At 36.8% G+C, this 7,058-nt stretch overlaps 1 non-coding gene across 1 annotated transcript; it reads left to right on the forward strand.

Annotated features, from left to right (window-relative positions):
• Nucleotides 1-643: 643 nt before the first annotated feature.
• Nucleotides 644-715, forward strand: TRNAW-CCA. Its single transcript has one exon. It is a non-coding gene; the product is annotated as a tRNA-Trp (tRNA).
• The last annotated feature ends 6,343 nt before the right edge of the window (nt 716-7,058 follow it).

Genomic DNA, 7,058 nt, shown 5'->3' on the forward strand with positions numbered 1-7,058 from the left:
GAATTTTGCTTTTAAACTCTTGAAAACCTTTCACTTACATTATTTGTTCCTAACACTCAAAACCTGGCAGGTATTATGATTATCCTCAGGTGTAGATAAGCATTTTAGAAAATCATTAACTTATTTTAGGTTATTTCATTATATTATCATATGCTGAGTATGGAGAAAAAGTATCAGTAGTTTGTTCTATTAAATCTTGGCAATTATTTTTTTGTTATTAAAATTTTTATTTTATACTGGGGTATAGTTGGTTTACAATGTTGTATTAGCCTCAGGTGTACAACAAAGTGATTCAATTATACATACACATATATCCATTATTTTTCAGATTCTTTTTCCATATAGGTTATTGCAGAATACTGAGTAGAGATCCCTATGCCATACAAAAGGTCTTTATTGATTATCTACTTTACATGTGGTAGTGTGTATATGTTAGTCCCAAGCTCCTTATTTCCCCCTGCCTTTCACCTTTGATAACCATAAGCTTGTTTTCAAAGTCAGTGTACCTGTTTCTATTTTGCAAGTAAGTTCATTTGTATCATTTTTTTTTTAGATTCCTTATATAAATTATACCATATACTATTTGTCTTTTTCTTTTTACTTATTTATTTTAATTGGAGGCTAATTACTTTACAGTTGGGCTTCCCTGGTGGCTCAGAGGTTAAAGCGTCTGCCTCCAATGTGGGAGACCCGGGTTCAATCCCTGGGTAGGGAAAGATCCCCTGGAGAAGGAAATGGTAACCCACTCCAGTATTCTTGCCCAGAGAATCCCATGGACGGAGGAGCCTGGTAGGCTACAGCCCACGGGGTCACAAAGAGTTGGACACGACTGAGCGACTTCACTTTCCTTTTCACTTTCATTGTAGTGGTTTTTGCCTTACATTGGCATGCATCAGCCATGGGTGTACATGTGTTCCTCATCCTGATCCCCCCTCCCACCTCCCACCTCCCTCCGCATCCCATCCCTCAGGGTCATCCCAGTGCACCAGCCCCGAGCACCCTGTCTCATGCATTGAACCTGGACTGGAGATCTATTCCACATATGATAATATACATGTTTCAATGCTATTCTCTCAAATCATCCCACCCTCACCTTCTCCTAGAGTCCAAAAGTCTGTTCTTTACATCTGTGTCTCTTTTGCTGTCTCACATATAGGGTCATCTTTAACATCTTTCTAAATTCCATACATATGCATTAATATACTGTGCTGGTGTTTTTCTTTCTGACATACTTCACTCTGTATAATAGGCTCCAGTTTCATCCACCTCATTAGAAATGATTCGAATGCATTCTTTTTAATGGCTGAGTAATATTTCATTGTGTATATGTACCACAGCTTTCTTTTCCATTCGTCTGCCAATGGACATCTAGGTTGCTTCCATGTCTTGGCTATTGTAAACAGTGCTGTGATGAACATTGGGATACATGTGTCTCTTTCAATTCTGGTTTCCTCGGTGTGTATGCCCAGCAGTGAGATTGCTGGGTCATATGACAGTTCTGTTTCCAGTTTTTAAAGGAATCTCCACACTGTTCTCCATATTGGCTGTACTAGTTTGCATTCCCACCAACAGTGTAAGAGGGTTCCTGTATCTCCACACCCTCTCTAGCATTTATTGTTTGTAGACTTTTTGATAGAAGCCCTTCTGACTGGAGTGAGATGGTACCTCATTGTGGTTTTGATTTGCATTTCTCTGATAATGAGTGATGTTGAGCATCTTTTCATGTTTGTTAACCATCTGTATGTTTTCTTTGGAGAAATGTCTGTTTAGTTCTTTGGCCCATTTTTTTTCATTGGGTCATTTATTTTTCTGGAATTGAGCTGCAGGAGCTGCTTGTATATTTTTGAGATTAATTCATTGTCAGTTGCTTTGATTGCTATTATTTTCTCCCATTCTGAAGGCTGTCTTTTCACCTTACTTATAGTTTCCTTTGTAGTGCAAAACTTTTAAGTTTCATTAGGTCCCATTTGTTTATTTTTGCTTTTATTTCCAATATTCTGGGAGGCAGGTCATAGAGGATCCTGCTGTGATTTGTGTAAGAGAGTGTTTTGCCTACATTTTCCTTTAGGAGTTTTATAGTTTCTGGTCTTACATTTGGATTTTTAATCCATTTTGAGATTATTTTTTGTATGGTGTTAGAAAGTGTTCTAGTTTCATCCTTTTACAAGTGGTTGACCAATTTTCCCAGCACCACTTGTTAAAGAGGTTGTCTTTTCTCCATTGTATATTCTTGCCTCCCTTGTCAAAGATAAGATGTCCGTAGATGTGTGGATTTATCTCTGGGCTTTCTATTTTGTTCCATTGATCTATATTTCTGTCTTTGTGCCAGTACCATACTGTCTTGATGCCTGTAGCTTTGTAGTATAGTCTGAAGTCAGGCAGGTTGATTCTTCCAGTTCCATTCTTCTTTCTCAAGATTGCTTTGGCTATTCGAGGTTTTTTATATTTCCATACAAATTGTGAAATTGTTTGTTCTAGTTCTGTGAAGAATACCGTTGGTAGCTTGATAGAGACTGCATTGAATCTATAGATTACTTTGGGTAGTGTACTCATTTTCACTATATTGATTCTTCTGATCCACGAACATGGTATTTTTCTCCATCTATTTGTGTCATCGTTGATTTCTTTCATCAGTATTTCATAGTTTTCTATATATAGGTCTTTTGTTTCCTTAGGTAGATTTATTCCTAAGTATTTTATTCTTTTCCTTTCAATGGTGAATGGAACTGTTTCCTTAGTTTCTCTTTCTGATATTTCATTGTTAGTGTATAAGAATGCAAGGGGTTTCTGTGTGTTAGTTTTATATCATGAAACTTTACTATATTCATCAATTAGCTCTAGTAATTTTCTGGTGGAGTCTTTAGGGTTTTCTATGTAGAGGATCATGTCATCTGCAAACAGTGAGAGTTTTACTTCTTCTTTTCCAATCTGGATTACTTTTATTTCTTTTTTGTCTCTGATTGCTGTGGCTACAACTTCCAAAACTATGTTGAATAGTCGTGGTGAGAGTGGGCACCCTTGTCTTGTTCCTGATTTTAGGGGAAATGCTTTCAATTTTTCACCATTGAGGATAATGTTTGTTGTGGTTTTATCATATATGGTTTTTATTATGTTGAGGTATGTTCCTTCTGTGCCTGCTTTCTGGAGGTTTTTTATTATAAATGGATGCTGAATTTTGTCAAAGTCTTTCTCTGCATCTATTGAAATAATCGTATGGTTTTTATCTTTCAATTTGTTAATGTGGTGTATCACATTGATTGGTTTGCAAATATTGAAGAATCCTTGCATCCCTGGGATAAAGCCACTTGTCATGATGTATGATCTTCTTAATATGTTGTTGGATTCTGTTTGCTACGTGTTTGTTAAGGATTTTTGCATCTGTGTTCATCAGTGATATTGGCCTGTAGTTTTCTTTTTTCGTGGCATCTTTGGTTTTGATATTAGGGTGATAGTGGTCTCATGAATGAATTTACCTGCCTCTCCAATTTTCTGGAAGAGTTTGAGTAGGATAGGTGTTAGCTCTTTTCTAAATTTTTGGTAGAATTCAGCTGTAAAGCCATCTGGTCCTGGGCTTTTGTTTGTTGGAAAATTTCTGATCATGGTTTCAATTTCTGTGCTTGTGATGGGTCTGTTAAGATTTTCTATTGCTTTCTGGTTCAATTTTGAAAAGTTTTAGTTTTCTAAGAATTTGTCCACTTCTTTCAAGTTGTCCATTTTATTGGCATATGGTTGCTAATAGTAGTCTCTTATGATCCTTTGTATTTCTGTGTTGTCTGTTGTGATTTCTCCATTTTCATTTCTAATTTTGTTGATTTGATTCTTCTCCCTTTTTTTCTTGATGAGTCTGGCTAATGGTTTGTCTATTTTATTTATCTTCTCAAACAACCAGTTTTTAGCTTTGTTGATTTTTTTATGGTCTCCTTTGTTTCTTTTTCCCTTATTTCTGCCTTAATTATTATAATTTCTTTCCTTCTACTAACCCTGGGGTTCTTCATTTTTTCTTTTTCTAGTTGCTTTAGGTGTAGAGTTAGGTTATTTATTTGATTTTTCTCTTGTTTCTTGAGGTAAGCTTGTATTGCTATGAACCTTCCCCTTAGCACTGCTTTTACTGAATCCCATAGGCTTTGGGTTGTTGTGTTTTAATTTTCATTCGTTTCTAGCATATTTTGATTTCTTTTTTTAATTTCTTCTGTGATTTGTTGGTTATTCAGCAACATGCTGTTCAGCCTCCATATGTTGGAATTTTTAATAGTTTTTCTCCTGTAATTAACATCTAATCTTACTGCATTGTGATCAGAAAAGATGCTTGGAATGATTTCAATTTTTTTTTTCAGTGGGTTTTGTCATACATTGACATGAATCAGCAATAGATTTACACGTATTCCCCATCCCGATCCCCTCTCCCACCTCCCTCTCCACCCGATTCCTCTGCGTCTTCCCAGTGCACCAGGCCCGAGCACTTGTCTCATGCATCCCACCTGGGCTGGTGACCTGTTTCACCATAGATAATATACATGCTGTTCTTTCGAAACATCCCACCCTCACCTTCTCCCACAGAGTTCAAAAGTCTGTTCTGTACTTCTGTGTCTTTTTTTCTGTTTTGCATAAAGGGTTGTCGTTATCATCTTTCTAAATTCCATATATATGTGTTAGTATGCTGTAATGTTCTTTATCTTTCTGGCTTACTTCACTCTGTATAAGGGGCTCCAGTTTCATTCATCTCACTAGAACTGGTTCAAATGAATTCTTTTTAATGGCTGAGTAGTATTCCATGGTGTATATGTACCACAGCTTCCTTATCCATTCATCTGCTGATGGGCATCTAGGTTGCTTCCATGTCCTGGCTATTATAAATAGTGCTGCGATGAACATTGGGGTGCACGTGTCTCTTTCAGATCTGGTTTCCTCAGTGTGTATGCCCAAAAGTGGGATTGCTGGGTCATATGGCAGTTCTATTTCCAGTTTTTTAAGGAATCTCCACACTGTTTTCCATAGTGGCTGTACTAGTTTGCATTCCCACCAACAGTGTAAGAGGGTTCCCTTTTCTCCACACCCTCTCCAGCATTTATTGCTTGTAGTCTTTTGGATAGCAGCCATCCTGACTGGCGTGTAATGGTACCTCATTGTGGTTTTGATTTGCATTTCTCTGATAATGAGTGATGTTGAGCACCTTTTCATGTGTTTGTTAGCCATCTGTATGTCTTCTTTGGAGAAATGTCTGTTTAGTTCTTTGGCCCATTTTTTGATTGGGTCATTTATTTCTCTGGAATTGAGCTTCAAGAGTTGCTTGTATATTTTTGAGATTAATCCTTTGTCTGTTTCTTCATTTGCTATTATTTTCTCCCAATCTGAGGGCTGTCTTTTCACCTTACTTATAGTTTCCTTTGTAGTGCAAAGGCTTTTAAGTTTCATTAGGTCCCATTTGTTTAGTTTTGCTTTTATTTCCAATATTCTGGGAGGTGGGTCATAGAGGATCTTGCTGTGATTTATGTCGGAGAGTGTTTTGCCTATGTTCTCCTCTAGGAGTTTTATAGTTTCTGGTCTTACATTTAGATCTTTAATCCATTTTGAGTTTATTTTTGTGTATGGTGTTAGAAAGTGTTCTAGTTTTGTTCTTTTACAAGTGGTTGACCAGCTTTCCCAGCACCACTTGTTAAAGAGGTTGTCTTTTTTCCATTGTATATCCTTGCCTCCTTTGTCAAAGATAAGGTGTCCATAAGTTCGTGGATTTATCTCTGGGCTTTCTATTCTGTTCCATTGATCTATACTTCTGACTTTGTGCCAGTACCATACTGTCTTGATGACTGTGGCTTTGTAGTAGAGTCTGAAGTCAGGCAGGTTGATTCCTCCAGTTCCATTCTTCTTTCTCAAGATTACTTTGGCTACTCAAGGTTTTTTGTATTTCCATACAAATTGTGAAATTATTTGTTCTAGTTCTGTGAAAAATACCGTTGGTAGCTTGATAGGGATTGCGTTGAATCTATCGATTGCTTTGGGTAGAATAGCCATTTTGACAATATTGATTCTTCCAATCCGTGAGCATGGTATGTTTCTCCATCTGTTTGTGTCCTCTTTGATTTCTTTCATCAGTGTTTTATAGCTTTCTATGTATAGGTCTTTTGTTTCTTTAGGTAGATATACTCCTAAGTATTTTATTCTTTTTGTTGCAATGGTGAATGGTATTGTTTTCTTAATTTCTCTTTCTGTTTTTTCATTGTTAGTATATAGGAATGCAAGGGATTTCTGTGTGTTAATTTTATATCCTGCAACTTTACTATATTCATTGATTAGCTCTAGTAATTTTCTGGAAGAGTCTTTAGGGTTTTCTATGTAGAGGATCATGTCATCTGTAAACAGTGAGAGTTTCACTTCTTCTTTTCCTATCTAGATTCCTTTTACTTCTTTTTCTGCCCTGATTGCTGTGGCCAAAACTTCCAAAACTATGTTGAATAGCAGTGGTGAGGGTGGGCACCCTTGTCTTATTCCTGATTTTAGGGGAGATGCTTTCAATTTACCAAGGCTAGATTTATGGTCCAGGATGTGATCTATCCTGGAGAAGGTTCCGTGTGCACTTGAGAAAAAGGTGGAATTCATTGTTTTGGGGTGAAATGTCCTATAGATATCAATTAGGTCTAGCTGGTCTATTGTATCATTTAAAGTTTGTGTTTCCTTGTTAATATTCTGTGTAGTTGATCTATCCACAGGTGTGAGTGAGGTATTAAGGTCTCCCACTATTAATGTGTTATTGTTAATTTCCCCTTTCATACTTGTTAGCATTTGCCTTACATATTGTGGTGCTCCTATGTTGGGTGCGTATATATTTATAATAGTTATATCTTCTTCTTGGATTGATCCTTTGATCATTATGTAGTGTCCTTCTTTGTCTCTTTTCACAGCCTTTATTTTAAAGTCTATTTTATCTGATATGAGTATCGCTATTCCTGCTTTCTTTGGTCTCTATTTGCCTGGAATATCTTTTTCCAGTCCTTCACTTTCAGTCTGCACGTGTCCCTTGTTTCAGGGTGGGTCTCTTGTAGACAACATATATAGGGATCTTG

This window comes from Cervus elaphus, chromosome 19, assembly GCF_910594005.1.
Source record: "Cervus elaphus chromosome 19, mCerEla1.1, whole genome shotgun sequence".
Taxonomy (NCBI): Eukaryota; Metazoa; Chordata; class Mammalia; order Artiodactyla; family Cervidae; genus Cervus; species Cervus elaphus.